The following is a 22,931-nucleotide window of genomic DNA, read 5'->3' as shown; positions in this document are numbered from 1 at the left end:
GATAGATAGATAGATAGATAGATAGATAGATAGATAGATAGATAGATGACATAGTGTGAGTTGAATATGAAAGGATGATATCTCAAAAATAAAATTAAGGGGTGAGAGAGAGGAATGTACTTGGAGAAGGAAAAAGGGAGAGGTAAATTATCTCACATAAAAGAGGCAAGAAAAAGCTTTTACAGTGGAGGGAAAGAGAGGGAAGATGAGAAGGAATGAGTACTTACTCTCATAGGATTTGGCTTAAAGAGAGAATAACATACAGACTCAATTGGGTATGGAAATCCATCTTACCCTACAGTAGGGGAGAAGGGGATAAAAAGTGGGGTAAGGTGATAGAAGGGAGGGAAGATTGGGAGAGGGGTAATCAGAAGCAAACACTTTTAAGGAGGGACAAGGTCAAAGGAGGGAATAGAATAAATGGGGGGAGGGATAGGATGAAGGGCAATATAGTTAGTCTTTCACAACATGCCTATTATGGAAGTGTTTTGCATGACTCCATATGTATAACCTATATTGAATTGCTTGCCTTCTCAATGAGGGTAGGTGGAGAGAGAGGGAGGGAGGGAGAGAATTTGGAACTCCAAGTTTTAAAAACATACATTAAAAATTGTTTTTACCTGCAACTGGGAAATGAGATATAGAAGCAATGGGGTATAGAAATCTATCTTGTCATATAGGAAAATAGAAGGGGAAGGTGATAAGAGAAAAGGGGGGGTTGATGGGAGGGCAGATTAGAGGAAGGGGTAATCAGAATACATGCTTCTTGGGTTGGGGGAGGGGAGAAATGGGGAGAAAATTTGGAACTCAAAATCTTATGGAAGTAAATGTTGAAAACTAAAAATAATTAATAAAAAAAAAGAAAGATCAAGAACATGAGAGTATCAAGGATAAAGGAGAGACCATTACTGAAATAGCTTATAAGAAGATTAAGCCCGATTAATGGTGGAACTGAGGCTACAACCTGGGTACACTGACAGAATAGAAAGGCAGTATGATTCTGTGGCAAGAACACTGGTTTTGGAATTTGGGTTCAAATTTCAGTACTGTGTGTTGCTAAGCAAAACATGTTACCTCTCTGGGCTCCAAATATGAGGGGCTTAGACTAGATAACCTTTAAAATCCATTCCTGACCTAAATTTATAATGCTATGGTATTATAAGGGGATTGAGGGAGAGAAGGTCATCACAATGGGGAACAAATGTGCCAAGAATAAGGTAAATGGAAGGCAGAAAAAGAGAAGCTGAAATTTAAAAATAGGAACTTCAGAATTCAAAATATTTGAGCACTAAGAAAGATTTATGTATGACATACATTTGTTGAGGAATAGATTTAATTAGAAAATTTCCATTCTTTGCCTGGTTTATAAATCTTTCTTTTTTTGGGGGGGGGAAGGTGGGAATTGTGACTTTAATCAGTAAATTCACTGATATGCTAGAACCTATGCTCAATACTAAGACAAATAAGCTAGGTTGCCATCAGGGAAAAATAATGCATTTCTTTCATGTTCACTTTATGCAAATATAATGTAACCCAACTAGTCTAATAAATGGTTTGGGTTAATTTTCTTCTGTCAGAGATAAACAGTTTGGCAAGAATGTATACATTTATGAAAAAACTGAAAAATCAGAACAGATGTAAGAGATAAAAAAGAGAGATGGCTTATTGATTTTAAATGTCTATAATACAAAACATTGGTAGCAGTTTACTAACAATTTAATTCATTTATTTTCCTCCTCCATTTTGGATTCTACCATACCATATGGTTACTGAGAAGTAAATATTGATTTTGTGTTTGTTTTTAATCTAGATTTTGGGGAGATGGTATTTATGGCCTAAAGACTGGAAATTCTGACCACTCCAGGATTTGATTTGTATTCTTCTATTTACCAGTGACCATGGAGCTTATATCAAAGTTGATTGAATTATATAGATCAGTTTCTCTTGTCCACTCATTTTATGCTTTGAACTGATAGAAGAAAGACACAACAGGGTAATCTTGCTCTTTGAAACTCTAGACAGATTAGGAAAGATGTACAGAGGAAATGAGTTCTAGGCTTTGTTCATATTACATGAGTCTCTAATGTAGTAATGGTGATTTTCAAATTATATGCCCAGTAATAAGTGTTGAGGTTCAGGGAACCACATGTTGAGGTTTAGGGATTCTGGGACCCCAAAATCACAACATGCCTAAATGAACTCAATCCAAGCCTTCTTTCAGCCAAAGACATGGCTTATTAGAACACCAATTGAGGGTGGGTGAGATTTAAAGTATTTATCATATTGGCCAGACTCTTAAGGAATCTAACTATTTGTACCACTAATGCAAGTGGGCCAGATTTTAAGAATCTGAGCACCTTAATGGAGACAAGATGGACCTTATATACAGAAAGATTGTGGGAGGGATCTAGGAGTGACCAAGTAGTTTGGGGTGACTGGAGCAGAGGTCTGCGAGAAGGGGTCTAGGGAGGATCTAGAGGGGAATGGCCAGTAAGCTGGGGTGACTGTGAGGTTACAGAACACCAGGGACCTGGACCACATGGCCAAGAGAGAATGGAGTCTAGATAGGATTAAGGCCAGGGGCAATCAGGAGGTAGCAGAACAGAATTGGGAAATTGGGTATAGCCACAATGGATGGCCAGTTGAATGGATTACAGCCTCACGCAAATGCCAGAGATTTGGCCATGTGGGAAAGTCCAGGGCTTTTCCTTTTTGGGGTCCAGATCCCAAAGACATGGTATTTTCCTTTTAGGAGTTCAGATCCCATCCCCATCAGTAAGAAAAAGAAACTACTCATTTTTCCCCTAGTGGGTGCTGATGCTTCTGGTCACATATCATTTTTAGTTATTTCCTTTGTAGGACTTTTGACATATTAAAAAAAAAGTTTTCATTAATGACCCTTATATGTATGGACTACTACTACTACTACTACTACTAATAGCCAGCATTTATGTAGCACTTCAAGTTTTCCAAAGTATTTTACAAATATTGTCTCATTTGATCCTTACAACAACTTTGGGAGAGAGGTAAGTGCTATTATTTTCCTTATTTTACAGATGAGACAATGAACACAGACAGTAGTTAAATGACTTGCTTAAACTTATACTGCTAATAAGTCAGTGAGGCTAGATTCAAACTTAGTTCCTTCCTCCAGGTCTAGTGCTCTATTCACCATGCGACCTAGAGGCCTTTATGACTATATCTATGTCTATATGTCTATGTATATATAGACACATGCACATGTATGTATATATGCATCACACATGTATGTATGTGCATGTATACATACATATGCTGTTAGACAGAGGAGGCAGCATAATATAGTGAATTAATGTCAGATTTGGAATTAGGAAGATCTGGATTTGAATCTTGCCTCAGACACTTACTTGCCCTGTGACCCTGGACAATTCACTTAGCCACTCTTTTACCTGATTTTCCTCATCTATAAAATGGGATAATAGCACCTATCACAGAGCATGGTTGATTTTATCAAATGAGATAATACATACAAACCTCAAAGTGCTTTGTAAATGTCATCTATGATTATTATTACAAGTTAAAATGTCAACCAATTTTCCTCATGGGAAAGTTAGGAAGCTGAATGAAGTCCTATTCTTAGCTTCTTTAAATGAGTACCATTAGTCAAGCTTAGCCGAAAAAGTGAGGTAACTACAATAGGGCTACAATGGTCTTTGGGGATGAAATAGGGGATGAAGGTGTGGGAATAGGAAGAAGCACTTTTGCTCTCTTCATTTTTCAATCTAAGCTTTTTTCAAAGGTCTTCATTTAGAGAAAACCATTTATATTTTTGATTCCTCTGTGGCTCTCTCTACCAGGTTTCTGAAAATGCCAGACCATCAGATCCTAGCTAGCTATTACTAATCCCCCACCCCCAGTGCCAGTGTCATTTTCCAAGAGGACATAAGAGAAAACATAATTTGGGGGAAATGAACTAATGGATACAAACACTGTGACTGTGGGAAATTTCACTTTAAATATTTGGATATAGGATTTTCACAGAATTCAAGGTGAGAAAGTGTTTCTTAACATATCTGTTTGCATTTTGGGAGAGAGAGAATTAAGCAGCTGCAAATTCTCTAAATGATGATGAGTACAAGCCTTTTTTGGTGAATATGTAGTCTCTTTTCTCTCCATATGAATTTCCAAAGACAAATGATCACCATCAATTACTCTTAAGGGAAGAGTCTTGCTTTGTTTTAGGTTTTTTTTTTTGCATATTTTAAAAAGGCATTCTCTTTATATTAAAAGACCATTTTTTTTAAAAAAAATGGAAGATTACTATTTTCTTTCTTGGGTTTTTACTTAAAAATCAGAAATGCTTAAGAAGAAAAGAAGAATGGGGAGAGTCCTAGCCAGAATGGGAAGAATAGACAAAACACCTTGGCTTCAGTTTCTCAGAGAACAAAGCTTTGTACTATTGTGTCATTGCAACCCATAATAATTGGTCTCTGAGAATCCTCGGTTTCTCAAGGGTCAGAAAGAGAGATTCCAGAACTCAAAACAGCTCATTCTTGATGTCCAGGATACCTTGCCCATAAAGGCTTTGATTTTATTCCACTTATTTCCTGCAGTCATGAAAGCAGCAGCATTTCTAGTCAGAGGAAGAACTATGTGTACGATAATATAGAAATCAGCTCTCCATTTCTACAAAAGGAAAAGGTTATATATTTATAGAACTTGGAAATAAGCTGACAATACAGAATGATTGCCTGTTCAATAACTCTATGTTTCTTTTTAATGGGTTAGATAAAGAAAAGCTATTAATGTGTTATTTTATGGAGGTGATAACCCTGTGAAGAGGTTAAGGGTCTCACATAAACTGGGTAAAGTTCTCCCCACATGCTTAAGCAATGCAGACATGCTATCTTATAGTAGATCTCCTTGGTATAAGATGAATAAAGTCCTCATATCTGCCCAATTAGTTTGTTTGCAGTTATGTAATCTCCATCTCTAAGGATGATAAAAACAGCATTCCCTGAAACACAACCACTCCTTCCAGCCTGGCCAGGGGTGATGTGTACTCAAATGTTGAAACTCCCACATGGAAAAAAGAGTTTTTACCACCAAAGTCTTTAGCGTAGTCAAATGGTTCAGTGTCAGAAGTCAATATGACTTTTTATTCATGGAAATTTCCTTAAAGAAAATGCATCTGGAGAGCAGTCTGGGAAGATGGCAGAATAAGATTGGAAATACCAGGTTTTCCAAAATTTTCCCACAAACAAGATAAAATATTACCTCAAAATGAACTTTAAGCAGCAGAAATAATTAAAAGTTGGGGTAAATCAGTTACTTTCCTAAGACAACTTGAGAGGACCTTAGGAAAGACATGACCTTCAGGGGCAGATGTTTGGCCCAAATGAAGTGCAAACACCTCCAGGCAGACTCAGATAGAATCAACAAACAACAAGACCTGCAGGCAGGTAAGTCTGGAGACATCCTTGGCCTCAGGAATTTTCCTGTCACATATAATGTGGGGGTGAGACAGTTGAGTAGGAGAACATTGAAGGACCTTCTGCTGGTGTGGGATGCTAGGCCAGATGTGGTCCCAGGCTGGGGCTTAGGGTGAGGAGGAGTGAGCATGTGCCTGGTGATTGTAGTGGCAGAGAGGCAGGACTCTGCTAGCTGTGGGCACTTGCAGGACAGTGGGGTCCCTGGTTTCAGTTCCAGGGCAGAGGGGTGAGTTGAAGTTTGCAGCCACAGAAGGAACTGCAGGGACCAAGAGCTGTGGCGACAGTGTGGCTGGGGGCTCTAGCCATAGTTCAGAGGTTGAAAGAGTGCCCAGTGCCCCCAAATAGTGCTCAGGAAGCAACAGTACAAAAAACATAAGGCCTGAGGCATCATCCCCCACACCTCAAGACTTGAACCTGACTATAATAATAAGCTACTTAAAAAGAAATTAAAATAACAAGTAAGCAAAGGAGAAAGAATCTAACCATAGTTACTATAGGAATAGAGAAGATCTGGGTTCATATTCAGAATAAGATAAAGAAGTTTAAAAAAAAGTCACTCCTATTCAAGGAAAAATGTCAAATCATCACAAGCCCAAAAGAGTTCTTGGAAGAGTTTTAAATGGACTTTAAAAATGAAATAAGGAAAGTTGAGGAAAAATTAGGGAAAAAATAATAGCAATCCAAGAAAATCAAAAAAATTATGAAAAGAAAATAATCCATTGGAAAAAGAGATCCAAAAAACTTAAAGAAAAAATAACTCCTTAAAAATTAGAATTGGACAGGGGAAAGCTAATGATGATATAACACACCAAGAAATAATAAAACAAAATCAAAAGAATAAAAAAAACAATAGAGAAGAATGTGAAATATCTCATTAGTAAAACAACTGATTCAGAGAACAGATAGAGGAGAGACAATATAAGGAATGTTGACTACTTGAAAGTTATGTTAAAAAAAATCATTAAGGAAAATTGCCCTGAAGTTCTAGAAAAAGAGTATAAAACATAAATAAAAAAAAATTATGGATCAACATCTGAAAGAGATCCCAAGATGAAAACTCACTGGAACATCATAGCTAAGTTTTGAAGCACCCAGGTTAAGGAGAAAATACTACAAGCAACAGAAAAAAAAATAATTTAAATGCTGTGAAGCTACAATCAGGATAACACAAGATCTAGCAGCTTCTACATTAAAAGACCAAAGGGTTTGGAACATTATATTTCAAAAAGCAAAGCAGTTAAGTTTACAACCAGGAACAACCTACCCAGCAAAGCTGAGTACAATCCTGAATGGGAAAAAAATGGATATTTAATGAATTGAAAAACTTCCAGAACTCAATGGAAAATTTTACATATAAGTTCAAGGAGAAACAAAGGTAAACATTAAAGACCAATTATAAGGAACTCAATAAAGTCAAACTGTTTACATCTTATATGGGAAAATGTTGTCAATACTCTTAAGAATATTATCATTACTTGGGTAGTATGAAAGGACATAAATAGATAGAGGGCTTGGAGTTGAATTGAGTATGATGAGATAATTCTAAAAAACAAAATTGGATAGGGAGAGGTAAAATGGAGCAGTTATATGATATAAAATGAGGCATGAATGAAAGAATTGTTACTGTGGCAGCAGGAGGGGGTAGAGGGTTGATAGTAGTTGAACCTTATTCTCATTGGAACTTGGTTAAAGGGGGAACAACATATATATCTAGAAGGGTATAAAGTCTTCTAAAATGGGGCAGGTAGGTGGCGCAGTGGACAGAGCACCGACCCTGAAGTCAGGAGGACCTGAGTTCAAATCTGGCCTCAGACCAAACACTTGACACTTACTAGCTCTCTGGGCAAGTCACTTAACCCCAAAAGTCTTCTAAATTTATAAAGAATTAGGAGGGTGAGGGCACAGGATAAACGAGGGACTTTTACAAGTATGTATAGATCAAGAACTAGGAGGGTGGGGGGAAAGGATAAGGGAGAGATTCTAAGAGGGGTGAGTAGATTAAGGAATAGGAGGTTTAAGGGAGAGAATAAGGGAGAGATTCCTAAAAAGGGTGCAGATTAGTGAGGTAGTGGTTAGAAGTAAATCAGACATGTGAGAAAGGATAAGGTAAAAACAGATGGACAGAAAGACAATAGTGAAGAAAAATAGGATGGAGGAAAATACACAATTAGTAATTATAACTTTGAAAGTGAATGGGTCAAACTTGCCTATAAAATGTAGAAATGGATAGCAGAATGGATTAAAAATAAGAATCCAATATGTTGCTGACAAGAAACACATTTAAAATAAGAGATGCAAACAGAGTTAAAATAAAGGGCTGGAGTTGAATTTATTATGCTTCAGCTGAGGTTTAAAAAAAAGCAGGGGTAGCAGTCAAATCTTAGACAAAGTTAAAGCTAAAAGAGACTTAATTAAAAGAGACAAACAGGGAAACTACTTTATGATAAAAGGTACCATAGAAAATGAAGCAATATCAATACAAAGCCTGTATGCACTAAATGCTATAGCATCTAAATTTTTACAGGAAAAGTTAAATAAATTTCAGGTAGAACTAGATAGTAGTACTATATTAGTGGGAGACTTTAATCTTCCCTTCTCAGAATTAGACAAATATAACAAAAAAATTAATAAAGAAGTTAAGGAAGTGAATAGAATCTTAGATAAGTTAGATATGATAGATATGATAGCTATATGAGGAGAAATGAATGGGAATAAAAAGAAATACACGTATTTTTTTTTTGTAAAGGTATCCCATTCACTTTCAAAGTTATAATTACTAATTGTGTATTTCCCTCCATCCTATTTTTCTTTTTTTACAAAAACTTTACAAAAACTGACCATATATTAGGGCATAAAAACTTTAGAGTTAAATACCAAAAAGCATACATATTAAATGCATCATTTTCAGATCACAATGTAATAAACATTATATTAAATAAAGGACCATGGAAACACAGATTAAGAACTAATTGGAGACTAAACAATCTAATCTTAAAGAATGAGTGGGTTAAAGAACAAATCAAATCATAGAAACAATCTGTAATTTCATTAAAGAGAATGACAATGATGTGACAATATATCAAAACCTGTGGGATGCAGCAAAAGCAGTAATCAGAGGAAAATAAATATCTCTAAATGCTTATATAAATAAAATAGAGAAAGGGCAAACCAATGAATTGGGTATGCAATTTAAAAAGCTTAAAAAAGAACAAATTAACCCTCCCCTAATTAAACACCAAACTGGAGATCTTAAAAATGAAAGGAGAAATTAATAAAAATGAGTGTAAGAAAATCATTAAATTAATAAACAAAACTAGGAACTGGTCTTACGGGAAAAACAATAAAATAGATAAATCATTGCTTAATATGATTTTTAAAGAGAGAAGAAAACCAAATCACTAGTTTTAAAAATAAGGGTGAATATACCATTAATGAAGATTAAATCAAAGAAATTATAAGGAGTTTCTTTGCTCAATTATATGCCAAGAAATTTAACAATGTAAGTGAAATGGAAGAATATTTACAAAAATATAAACCACCTAGATTAACAGAAGAGGAAATAAAATAACTAAATAAACCTATTTTAAAATAAGAAACTGAATAGGCCATAAATGAGCTTCCCGGGGGGGGGGGGGCATTTTACCAAACATTTAAAGGTCAACTAATTTCAATACCAAATAAGTTATTTGGAATAATAGGCAAAGAAGGCAAACTCCTTTTATGAAACAAATACAGCACTGATACCTAAATCAGAAAAAGCAAAAACAGAAAAAGAAAATAATTCATTAATGAATATGGACACAAAAATCCCAAATAAAATACTAGCTAGGGGACTATAACAATATATTACAAAGGTTATACATTCTGACCAAGTAGAATTTATACCAGGAATGCAGGTATAATTTAACATGAGGAAATATTAACATAATTTAGTATATCAATACCAAAAGTAATTAAAATCATATGATTATATTAAAAGATGCAGAAAAAGCTTTTGATAAAATGCAATGCTCATTTCTATTAAAAACTTGAAAGTATAGGAATAAATGAATTTTTTCTTAAAATGGCAAAAAACATCTACTTAAAACCACCACCAAATATTATTTGTAATAGGGATAAACTAGAAACCTTTCCAATAAGATCAGGAGTGAAACAAAGATGCCCATTGTCGCCAATGTTATTCAAACTATATTAGAAAGGCTAGCAACAACAGCAAGAAGAGAAGAAAAGAAAATGCAGGAACCAGAATGGGTAAAGAGGTAAGAAAAATATCTCTTTTTGCAGATGATATGATGACATGCTTGGAAAATCTTAAAGATTCACCTAAAAAGTTAGTGGAAACAATTAATAATTTTAGCAACATAGCAGGATATAAAATAAAGCCACATTAGTCATCAGCATTTCTCTATATTGCCAACAAAATCCTGTAAGATGAGATATTAAGAGATACCCCATTTAAAATAACTGTAGACAGCATAAAATACTTGGGAGTATACCTACCAAAACAAACTCAGGTACATGAACATTTTTATAAAACATTTTTATACCAATAAAGTCAGATGTAAATCATTGGAGAAATACTAATTGTTCATGCGTGGGAAGAGCCAATATAATAAAAATGACAATTTTACCTAAACTAATCTATTTATTTGATGCCATCCCAATTATATTCCCAAAAATTATTTTATTGAGCTAGAAAAAAATGATAATAAAATTAATTTGGAAGAACAAAAGGTCAAGAATATCAAAGGAATTGATGGGAAAAAATGCAAAGGAAAAAGGTTTAGAAGTACCAGATCTTAAATTACACTATAAGGCAATAATTATTAAAACATTTATAGCAGCTGTCTTTGTGGTGGCATGAACTGGAAATTGAGGCAATGCCCATCAATTGAAGAATGGCTAAACAAGTTGTGGTATGTGATTGTGATGGAATACTACTGTGCTATGAGAAATGATGAGCTGGTTGATTTTAGAAAAAATATGGAAAGATTTGCATGAAATAAATAAAGATTGAAATAAGCAGAACCGAGACAACATTGTTCACAGTAATGGCAATATTGTTCTAAGAACAACTTTGAACAACTAAGTCATTTTGAGTATTATATATACTCAAATCAACTACAAAGGACCTATGAAGGAAGATGCTATCCACATCCAGAGAAAGAACTGATAAATAGAAGTATGTATAGTATGTTTTTACACAGAACAAAAGAAAACTTTGAATGAAGCACAGAAAAACAGGGTAGGTTTGATAATAATGTGTAATATTTATTGCATTTTAAAAAAAAATTAAATTGTGTAAAATGGAAATTCATGGTTTTATATTGAATCTTTCCTTTATGTTGTGCTGTGTACGTGGAAATGTTAGGTGTGGGTTTTCTTGGTTTGTTTGTCTTTTGGTCTTTTTGTATTTAAATTCAAAAGAATTTTTTTTTAAAAAAAAGAAAGAAAATGCATCTGCTTTGATGCTGGATCCCAAGGGCCTTTCTAATTGACTGGTAGAAGAAACTTCCTATATGTGGTGTCTACTCCTACTGGAATGGGAGCTCATTCAGAGCATGGACTGCTTTGTTTTTTTATCTGTATTACTTTGAACACTTGTATGCTTGGCATATAGTAAGCACTTAATAAATACTTTTTCATTCATTCATTCATAGGAAGTCTTAATGTTGCTAGAAGAGAAATTAATTAGTATCCCCCAAACAAAGTCAAGCATGTCCCAGCAAGCCAATATAATTCCTCAGGGACCATTTGATCTGTAGTCTTGATTTTTCATTGGAGGTAGGAAGGTAGAGTAAGAAAGCATGTGATTGTGACTTTTTTAATTAAGAAAACAAAAAAAAAATCACATATCATCCTTACCTTCTCCTTCTTAGCTATTTCCTGGCTCAGCATGACTGCTAGGAGGTGATAACTATTGCCTACAGACCATTACCTGGGTCTCTTCTTTTATCTGTAATCATTGCTAGACATGCCAGAAATACAAATCTAGTTACATCAAACATTTAAATAATGTAAAATAAGTGAATAAGGTCAAACATTTTCTTAAAAAAAAAACACTTCTTGCATCATTATCTAGTTCCCCTTCAGTCCTTCTAGACACCAAATAGCAAGAGGATAGAATCACTTTGTTCTCCTCATTCAAGGAGTGGCTATTCAGTGTGTAGAGTTGTCTGCTTTTTGGAATTTTCCTTGAGACTTCCTTGGGAAAAGATAAAGTACAGCTTTTTTTCTCACTTTGACTATTATTTCTCACTTTGATTCATTAGTTATCATCATGGCAGTCATAAGGTGCTGGAGTTTCAGATGACACATTGCTTTCCCATGTGGTCAGCCTATGCATACACACACACCACAAATGTGTGTGTCTATACATACATATACACATATCCACATACATATATAACCATGTGCATGTATATGTGGAATACATGGGTATGTATGTGTATATGTGCATATATGACAAATTGGAGATGATTAATAGAAGAGAAGTATTAAAGGGCATCAGGAAAGGATTCTTATAGAAGGAATTTCAGCTGGGATTTGAAAGATGCCAGGCAATCTGGGGGCTGGAGAAGAGGAGGAAAAATATTCCAGGAATAGGGAGATAGCCAATGAAAATTACCATAGTCAAGAAATAGAGTGTCTTGTATGAGAAACAGAAACCAAGCCAGTATCACTGGATTGCAGGGTACTTGGAAGGGAGTAAGGTTTAAGAAGACTGGAAAGGAATGAGGGGGCTGTACTATGAAAGGCTTTGAATAAAAGCAGATGATTTTATAGTTGATCCTGGAGGTGACCAGGACCCGCTGGGCTTTACAAATGGGGTATGACATGGTCAGACTTGTGCTTTAGAAAGATCACTGGGAGCTGAGTGGAGGATGGGCTGGAATAGGGAGAGACTTGAGGCAGGAAAACCAAGCAGAAGGCTAATACAATAGTCCAGGCATGAGGAGATGATCTGATGGAGGGTGGTGGCCATGCTCTGATGCTCCCAACTTCTCATTCCCATCACTGTGACAGACCCAGTTTTAAAAATCCTTTCCTTACAGAGCCACCTCGCCAATCACCATATTTATATGGTAATGTTACCAATCTCAGCATTACAAGAAATGATGTCCTACAGAGATGTCTCTTGTATTTTAAATTGGCTATCTCTCCCTTTAAATTCAGTGTATTAGGATGCTTGTTCTCTAGTAAGTAATGATTTTATGAAATGATATTCTTTCTGTTTAGGCTAATGATTTTTCTAAAACCCAGCTTTTTGATTTTAATAAATATTTCCTTGTGATTTTTTAAGAATTCCTGAGCCCAACCCATCATCCACCTGGCAAAATTAAGGACAAAATATCAACCTTCACTTTCCATTGTCTTTTAACTTTGACCACTTTGCCTGGCCCTTAGCATTATTTAAACACTTTTTAAAAAAACTTTATTATAAAAATGTCAGGCTTCAGATTAATGAAACCTTGTCCTTTTTGTGTAATTTATCTTTCGAGGCTGAAGGAAAACCTTCAGGGAGAATATAAAAGCAATCAGGCATCCATTTAGAAAAAAAAAGCCATGATTATTTTTGTATGCAGTTTTATATCATTTCACTTTTTCAATATGTCTATTTCACATAATTTATTACTTGACACTTTTTATTTTCAATCATTTTGGTTGCTTATAAATAAACATGCATTAATGTCAAGGGAATTAGCATTCCATTATAAACTTTATACAAGCTGAAAAACTGGCTTCAGTAAAGTCTCCCTCTTTTTTGGGGACATGCATATACATTAAACAGTACCTGTCTGGAGAATTAAAAACTGGCACATTTTTTTATTTTTGTTAAATAAGAACAGTTCTTAAATGGAGACAGTGATTTCCAAAGTAACATTATGCAGGTGAGGATTATGCATTTTAATGCTGTTCTCTTTGGAATTTAATCTTGAAATCATTTAAATTGTGGTTTAAATAATGGTTGTTTGAGCCTATTAGTAGCATTCCAGTAGGATCCCTACAGAGTAGTCTGACCACATACATCATATATGTGTGTGTGTGTGTGTGTGTGTGTGTGTGTGTGTGTGTGTTTGTATGAATCATTCTTCATAAAAGCAGTGGTGCTTGACAAGGGCCATTAAAAATAAAATAAAATAGTTTCTCACTAAGCATCAAGGAGTATTGATGGAACTCTTTGGAATAAACTTATGTAGAATTGTAGAAAGTTAAAACTGGAAGGGACAGAGTGGTTATCAGTTCAGCACAAACCTGAGCAGGAATCCCAATGCTTTTGGTGGAAAATTTCTTGGTCTAGGTTCCTAGAGAGCCCAAGGGAGAATGTCACTGGTCCACAAGGCTGGAGGTCAAATAAAGTAAGTAGAAGAACTGAAAGAAAAAAATTATTATTGAACTAAAAAAAACTTCATCTTTCTAGGGCATAACAAATTTTGACTTACACAACTTTCTCAGGCTCACATGGAGTACATAGCCATTTAGCAGCATTCTGTGGCATTTGAATGGATCAATGGGATGTAGTTTTTCCATTTAAAGAAGCTGGTCTGGAAGGCCCCAGTTGGGACTTTCCCATTTATTTGAGTGTTGGGAATAGCATTTGTGGGGCTGTGTATAGCTAAAGAATGATGTATGCAGCAAGATTTGTGTGTTCACCATAAGGAAGAGAGATAAAGTTTTGTGTATTTAGTCTATCGCTGAATGAGGGGATAATTTATTTTTTTAATCCCAAGTCCATATGAATAAAGTGAAGATGTAAATTTTACATAACAGCCATATATTATACTATATTCATGGATCACTACAAAAATTGGTGAAAACTGGTTTGGCTGGTATAGCCCAACCCCTCAGGATACATGTAGGCTAACACAAATAAATCTAGAGACTGGACATTACCCCCATCCAACCTCTTCCTTTTTTAAATTTTATTTATTTATTTTTAGTTTTGAACATTCACTTTTATAAGATTTTGAGTTTCAAATCTTTCCCCCCGTCCAAGACAATATGCAATCTGATATGTTACATATGTGCTATCATATTAAACATATTTTCACATTAGTCATATTATGAAATAAGAATCAGAACAAAAGGGAAAAACCATGAGAAAGGAAAAAAAGGAAAGAAAATAGTATGCTTTGATCTACATTCAAACTCCCTAGTTCTTTCTTTCTCTGGATGTGGATAGCATTTTCCATCATGAGTCTTTTGAAATTGTCTTAGATCATGGTATTGCTGAGAGGAGAGCTAACAGTCTATCAAAGTTGGTCATCAAACAATGTTTCTGTTACTGTGTACAACATTCTCCTGGTTCTGCTCACTTCACTCGGCATCAGCTCATGCAAGTCTTTCTGAAACCCGCCTGCTCATCATTTCTTACAGCACAATAGTATTCCATTACGTTCACATACAACTTGTTCAGCCATTCCCCAGTTGATGGGCATCCTGAGGAGTAATTTAGTCAAACAACACAAATCTTTTTTTTCTTTCTTTACTTCCTACCTTTCTTCTTTCTTTCCTTCCTTCCTTCTTCCTTTCCTTTCTTCCTTCCCTCCTTTCTTTTTCTTCCCTCTTCCTTCCTTTCTTTCTTTTTATTTCTCTTTCTTTCTTCTTTTTCCCTCTCTTTCTTTCTCTCTTTCTTTCTTTCTTTCTTTTTTAACTGAATACCCTCAACAAATTCAGCGTTTGCTAAAGGACAAATTAGCTCTTCCATCTGGTCCAGGATTACAGTGATGAAGAATTTGTTACCTCCTGAAATAGACCCGTTCCACTTTAGGGTAGCTCTAAACATTGGAAAAGTTTTCTTTATTGTGAGCTAAAATCTACCTATTGGCTATCTCTACCCAGTACTCTTAGTTCTCTCTGGGACCACACAAAAGAAGTCTAAATTATCTTCTACATGGCAGCCCTTCATGTACTTAAAGATGATTATCATGGTTCCTCATACCCCAAGTCTTCTCTTCTCCAAGCTAAATATCCTTAGTCCCTCAAAAGTAGCTTTGAGTCTTCTTAGTACTGTCAACCTTCTATAAATAAGTTCCAGCTTATTAATAGGTTTCCTAAAATGTAATGTGGCATTCTTCTGGACATAGTGGCTTATAGCTATAATCCCTGCTACTGGAGAGACAAAGACTGGTGGATTTCTTGAGCTCAGTAGTTCTGAGCTGCAGTAGGGCTAAGGTAATTGGATACCCACACTAAATCCAACATCAATATGGTCAATCAGGAGGGAAATGGCATAGGTGGGAAGTTAGGATGCCTAAATAGGAATTAACTGGCTCACATCTGAATTGGAGCAGGTCAAAACTCCAACACTGATCTGTAATGGAATCAAGCCCATTTGTGACCACTGTATTTCCATTCTGGGCGAGATAGGGAGATCCAGTCTCAAAAAAAAAGTTGCATCTACATAGTGATTTGCATGTTGTACTCCCTATTAAACTGAGCTCCTTGAGAGAAGAGACTTTTTGTTTTGGGCCTTTTTTTTTTTAATCTCCCCACTGAATCCTTGGCACATAAGTAGGCAATTTATACATGCTTATAAACTGACTGGTGTCTTGTGCAAAATGAGACACTATATACTCCAGATATAATCTACACAGGATAGAGCACAGTAGGACTAAATCTCATTTGTTTTAGCCACTATACTCTTGCTAATTCAGCCTACAATTCAATCAGCTTTTTGACTGTTGCACCACTGACTCATATTAAACTCCAGAGTCGGACTCACTACTCCTTTCTTCTTCTTTTCCTTTTCTGTGTCACATTTTTCTATCCTATGACTCCCACCAAATGTCTGAATGTCCCTTCAGCATATTATTTTTCTTCTTAGTTTTTCTTTTGAAGTATCCTTCAAGGAACAGTTTGTTTTCTCTGATAAGTCAGAACACAGAAGCTGTTTCTCAAGCCTTTTTATTTTCTTGTCTAGCAGAGAGATGAACCAGAATTATATTATTATTAATATATTATACAAATATATTATTGTATACATAATATACAATCAGTCATTCATCAAACATTTTATTAATTTTATTATTTATTAAGCTAGATTTGAAGCAGTTAGTTGACTCAGTGTATAGAGTGATGAGCCTGGAGTCAAGAAGCCCTGAATTCAAATCCAGCTTCAGATACTTATTACTTCTGTGACCCTGGACAAGTCACTTTAACCCTATTTGTCTTAATCCACTGGTGAAGGAAATGACAAACCATGCCAGCATCTTTGCCAAGAGATTCATATGCATAATATGATCCACATGGTCAAGGAGAGTCAGACAAAACTGAATGACTGTTCACCAACAATAGAACTAGATTTAGATCTTGGCAACACAGAGAAAAAGGAGAAATAATCCACACCTTGAAAGAGCATTCTAATGGGAGAGACAACTCATACAAAATACATACAAAGTGAATGTAATGTAGTTATATGTAAGAGAAGCTATGGAGTTGTCACTTGGCCTCAGAAGAAAAATATCTGGCACCACTTATTCAAGTCCTTTTGATACACAATTATTTCTGCCAATGTCCAATGCAAATAATAGTCAATTAATCAGTAAGTATTTCTTAAAAGGCCACTATGTACCAGGCACTGTTCTAATACCTGAGGATACCAACAAAGGCAAAAGACAGTCACTGCCCTCAAGGAGCTCACAATCTAATGGGGAAAACAACATACAAACAATTATGTACAAACAAACTGTATACAGGATAAATAAGAAATAATCAAAAGAGGGAAGGCACTAGAAATAAGAAGGGTTAGGAAAGCTTTCCTATAGAAGGTGGAGTTTTAGTTCAGACTTGAAGGAAGCCAGGAGATGAAAATGAGGAAGAAGAGGATTCTGGGCAGGCAACTGGTGAAAATGCCAAATCATGAAATGTGATGTCTAAGGAGCAACAAGGAGGCCAGTGTCACTGCATTGAAAAGTACATGGAGGGAAAGGGTGTAAGGTGTCAGAAAACTGGAAAGGGGGAAGTGGGTTAGGTTATGAAGGGCTTTGAATGCCAAGCTAAGGATTTTGTATTTGATCATCGAGGTGATAGGGAGTTGATGGAGTTTAAGTAAGGGTGGGGAATGGGTGACATGGTCAGACCTGGAATTTAAGAAAATCACTTTGGCAGTTGAATGCAGAATGAACTGGAGTGAAGAGAGACCAGTGGCAGGCAGGCCAACAAGCAGACTTTTTCTAACAGTCTAAGTGAGAGGGGATGAGGACCTGCTTCTGGGTGGTGGCAGTATCAGAGGAGAAAATGAGAGGTATTCAAGTTTCTCTTAGTTGTAACCTATGAAAAAATTTTCCTTATTAATTATTTTCTTACTAATTCTTATTCATTATTTAATTTCTTATTAATTATTTAAAATGTAAATTCACTATTAAATAAATATAGGTGGTTGCATCGGAATTCCATTAAGTTTTTTTAATACAATGTTTATATGTTATGATAGTAAAATCACTCAAAAATAAAATTTTGTTTTGCAGGACTCTGCATGTATAACCTATGTCAAATTGCTTGCCTTCTCGATGAGGGAGGAAGGGAAAGGGGGGGAAGAATTTAGAACTTAAAATTTGAAAAAAGAATGTTAAAATTGTTTTTACATATAATCAAGAAAAAATAAAATATAAAATCTTTTAAAAAGTTGTTTTAAAGAAACCAGACTTCTAGCCACATCTTTTCTTTCTTTTCTTCACTCTTCTCACTGCTGGATAGCTCCTTTTCCCTGTACTACTCACTGTCTGGTGTGCTGATTAACTTTGAGATCTGGTTTCCTATGATTAGCTTTGAGAGCTGGTTTCCTCTGATTAACTTTGTGGTGATAACTATTGACCAAGTCTTTTTCTGTCTAATCTATCACGTGTTATGAGAAGAGGGGATTTTTACTGTATAATTTTATTAAAAGTTTCCTTCAAATGTAATACATAGGATTTCAAATTTAATGCAGTAGTAAAAGAAAAGAAACTCACAAACTGAAAAGAAATGAAAATCAATTGGAAATTATAATATGCTCAGTGAATAAATTCAGCTAAATAATTAGCAATTAATAGATTTCCTTCTTCTACTTCAAGATGCTTAGGTCACCATTGCTATACAGATAATTAAAACTGTAACAGTGTGCATAGTAACCAAATTATACCAGTTCTATTAAAGAATAAAGATGCATGACAGTATTTAAATGAAAAAGATTTTTATTTTTAAAAATATTTAAATGCCAATTAAAATACCTCCAGCAAAAGCTCTTCATACCAATTACTTATTAAACTGTAGCTGTGTCTGCTCAGGGCCACACTGCTCAGGGCCACACTTCTTAGTTTGTTAGCTATTATAACACCTCATTTATCTGTAGGTCACTTATTTGGAAACCCTAACCACCTAAATCACTTCTAACAGCAAGGAAGAAAGTAAAAAATGGCCTCTGAATAGACAAGATAGATCTCTCCAAGTCTCCATTTATAATCATGGCCATAACTCATAGGTAGGCCTCTTTGGCACTTATTTGTGGGGCCTATTTATTCTTAATTATTTTAAAATAATTCAGATGTTTATTAACATCTTTTGGTTTTTCATTGCTTTGATTTCTCCTTGTGTCCTTCCTCCTCCTTTCTCTGAGAATGACATCTCTTTTAACAAAGTATTAAAATTTTAAAAAAGAGGAAGAAGAGAAAAATTCAGGCAAAACTGATAAATATATGGGGAAAAAGTTCTGTACTTGTGACCTCATCCTCACCTTAGCAAAATGCTGGTGGATTAACAGGAGAAAAGTATGTCCTCCTCTCTCTCTCTCTCTTTCTCTCTCTCTCTCTTTCTCTCTTTCTCTCTCTCTCTCTCTCTCTCTCTCTCTCTCTCTCTCTCTCTCTCTCTCTCTCTCTCTCTCTCTCCCTCCCTCCTATCTTCTTCTGTATAATTTTGCAGCATTTATTTTCAGCCATTTGGTGGTAGAGATTCTTTCCATTTGCATTGTAGTCGCTGAGTGTATTCTCCCCCCACCCCAGTTCTACTTATGTTGTCACTTTGTGTCAGTTTGTATTAATCTTCCCATGCTTCTCTGTATTCATTGCGCTCTTTCCATATGATTCTAACAAGCTTGGTTTCTTATTCCCTTGGTCTATAAAAAGATAGGGGCAAAGTAGGCACAATGACTGAAGAAAGAATTGTCAACTGACAATTGAAAGTGAGGGAGGAGTAAAAAAAAATTGTATTAGTAGCAAGGGAGGTATAGGAATGACTGCCATTTCTATAAGAAATATATATTGTTCTTTAATATTTGCAAAGCATTTAAAATTTATATGTGTGTTAATGCCTATACAAACATGCACACATATGTATAAGTGCATTTATGTAAAAGTGTATATACAGATAGGGATTTTTGTTGTTGTTGCTGAGTCATTTCAGTCATGTCAGACTCTTTGTGACTAATAAGAACTGATCTTATGAAACCTCAGAGTAGACAAAAGGTAAAAACTATAGCTGTCTGGAGCCATTTAATGGGGGTTATATCTCTTTAACCACTAGATTACAATTCAATCAGTCATCTAGCATTTATTAAGTGCCTACTAAGCACCAGGCACTGTGCTAAGCACTGGGGATGCAAAGAAAGGCAAAAATGGCCCCTTAGCTGAAGGAGCTTATGGTCTACAGGCAAGAATGGGTAGAGGGAAGGTAGAAGGGAATCAGACTATGTAAAAATAGCTATGTACAAACAGGACATATATAGGTTGCATATGTTTACTTCTATATAACATAGTAAGTGATATTGATAATGATTACCTTGAATGATCAAGATTTCACATTATCATTAATTTAGAAGGGACTTCAGAAGTCATCTAGTTCAGTTCCTTCATTTTTCAGATAAAGAACTGAGGCTTAGGATAGTTAAGTTATTTTCCCAAAGTTACACAGTGTCAAAGATGAGATTGGAACCCAACTTCTCTGACTCTACAGTCAGCATTCTTTGCACTGAGCTATGCTGCCTTCTTAAATTATGTTTAATATGTTTTTTAAAAGAGGCATATCCACAACTGATAAATGGTCAAAAGATATGAACAGGCAGTTTTCAGAGGAAGAAATCAAAGTTATGAACAGTCATATGAAAAAAATGCTCTAAATCATCAATAATTAGACAAATGCAAATTAAAGCAACTCTGAGGTACCATTTCATACCCATAAGATTGACTGAGATAGCAAAAAAGTTTAATGACAAATGCTGGAAGGAATGTGGGAAAATAGGGACACTAATACACTATTGGTGGAGCTATGAACTAGTCCAACCATTATGAAGAACAATTTGAACCTGTTTCCAGAAGGTCCTAAAATTGTGCATAGCCTTTGACCCAGCAATATTGCTACTAGGTCCATACCCCAAGGAGATCAAAAAAAAGGAAAAGAATCCATTTATACAAAAATATTTATAGCATCTTAGCCAATCTGATCGGTGTGAGGTGATATCGCCGAGTTTGCATTAATCTTTCTGTTGGGGCAAAGAACTGGAAACTTAAGGGATGTCCATCAATTAGGGAATGGATGAACTAGTTATGGTATATCAATGTGATGGAATACCATTGTATTCCATTCCATTGTATTGCTGTAAGATCAATTTCAGAAAAACCTGGAAAACTTAAATGAACAGATACAAAGTGAAGTTAGCAAAACCAGGAGAACAATCTATATAGTAACAGCTTTATTGTAGAGATTATCATCTATGAAAGACTCTGATCATTATAGCTGATTCTTGGATGTAATCTTATCTCCTTTGCCCTCTGGAATATTATATTCCATGCCCTGTGGTCCCTTAATGTAGAAGCTGCTAAATCTTGTGTTATCCTGATTGTGTTTGCACAATACTTGAATTGTTTCTCTCTGGCTGCTTGTAATATTTTCTCCTTGACCTGGGAATTCTGGAATTTGGCTACAATATTTCAAGGAGTTTTCCTTTGGGGATCTCTTTCAGGAGGAGATTGGTGGATTCTTTCAATTTCTATTTTGCCCTCTGGTTCTAAAATATCAGGACAGTTTTCCTTGATCATTTCTTGAAAGATGATGTCTAGGCTCTTTTTTAGATCATGGCTTTCAGATAGTCCAATAATTTTTAAATTCTCTCCCCTGGATCTATTTTCCAGGTCAGTTGTTTTTCCAATGAGATATTTCATGTTGTTTTCTAATTTTTCATTCTTTTGGATTTGTTTTACAGTGTCTTGATTTCTCATAAAGTCACCAGCTTCCAATTGCTCTATTCTAATTTTGAAGGAAGTATTTTCTTCAGTAATCTTTTGGACTTCCTTTTCCATTTGTCCAATTTTGCTCTTTAGGGCATTCTTCTCTTCATTGGCTTTTTGGACCTCTTTTGTCATTTGTGTTATGCTATTTTTTAAGGTGTTACTTTCTTCAGTATTTTTTTGGGTCTCCTTTAGCAAGCTGTTAACTTGCTTTTCATGATTTTCTTGCATCCCTCTCATTTCTCTTCCCAGTTTTTCCTCTACTTCTCTTACTTGCTTCTCAAAATCCCTTTTGAGCTCTTCCAAGGTCTGGGACTGATTCATATTTTTCTTGGAAGTTTTGGATATAGGAGCTTTGACTTCGTTTTCTTCTTCTGGTTGTATGTTTTGATCTTCTTTGTCACCAAAGTAAGATAATATAGTCTGACTCTTTTTGCGCTGCTTGCTCATGATCCCAACCAATTACTTGAGGTTTAAATTCTTTGTTAAGGTAAGAGTCTGTTTCCAATGTGGAGAATGTACTGTCCCAAGCTTTGGCGGGGGGGAGGGTTGTACAGCTGTTTTCAGAGATACTTCTAGGGACCTGAAAAGTGTCAGTTCTTCCAAGGTGGTATGATAAGGGGCAAGGTGTTTTCTCTCCACCACCACAACAAGCTCCACCACACCAGCACTCCCCCTTGACCCAGGACTGCCCCTCAGAACTGTGACTCAGATCCAAGCACGGGCAAAGCAAGAGATTCCTGCCTCAGCACTGGCAAAGAGATCCTTGCAATCCCCCTCTGATCAGCCACTCTATTCCTCCTCAGTCTGTGGGCCAAAAGCTCAGGACCAGCCACTGCCCTGAGGGCACACTCTGGACTTGTGACTGAGACCTAGCTTCTTCTCTCACTGCAGAAACTGACTTTTCCCACTGACCTTCTACGTAGTCTTTGGCGTTTGTGGGTTGAGAAGTCTGGAAACCGCCACAGCTGCCTGCAATTCAGTCCTCTGAGGCCTGCTCCAGGATCACTGCAGCCTGCGCACCCACTAAGCTCCTCTCCCAGCCCAGAGCAATACACCTTTCTGATCAACCATCAAGGCTGTCTTGGGCTGGAAATTTGTTTTACTCTGTTTTTTTGTGGGTTCTGCTGCTTTAGACTTTGTTTAGAGTCATTTTTTATAGGTATTTGGAGGGGTTTGGAGGAGAGCTCTAGCAAGTCACTGCTTTCCCTCTGCCATCTTGGCTCCGTCCCCCAGATGTCGACTCTGATCATTATAATGA

This window comes from Vombatus ursinus, unplaced genomic scaffold, assembly GCF_900497805.2.
Source record: "Vombatus ursinus unplaced genomic scaffold, bare-nosed wombat genome assembly UNPS02014832.1, whole genome shotgun sequence".
In the NCBI taxonomy this organism is placed as follows: domain Eukaryota; kingdom Metazoa; phylum Chordata; class Mammalia; order Diprotodontia; family Vombatidae; genus Vombatus; species Vombatus ursinus.
The sequence above is the reverse complement of the archived record's forward strand: the minus strand, read 5'-3'. Positions refer to the sequence as shown.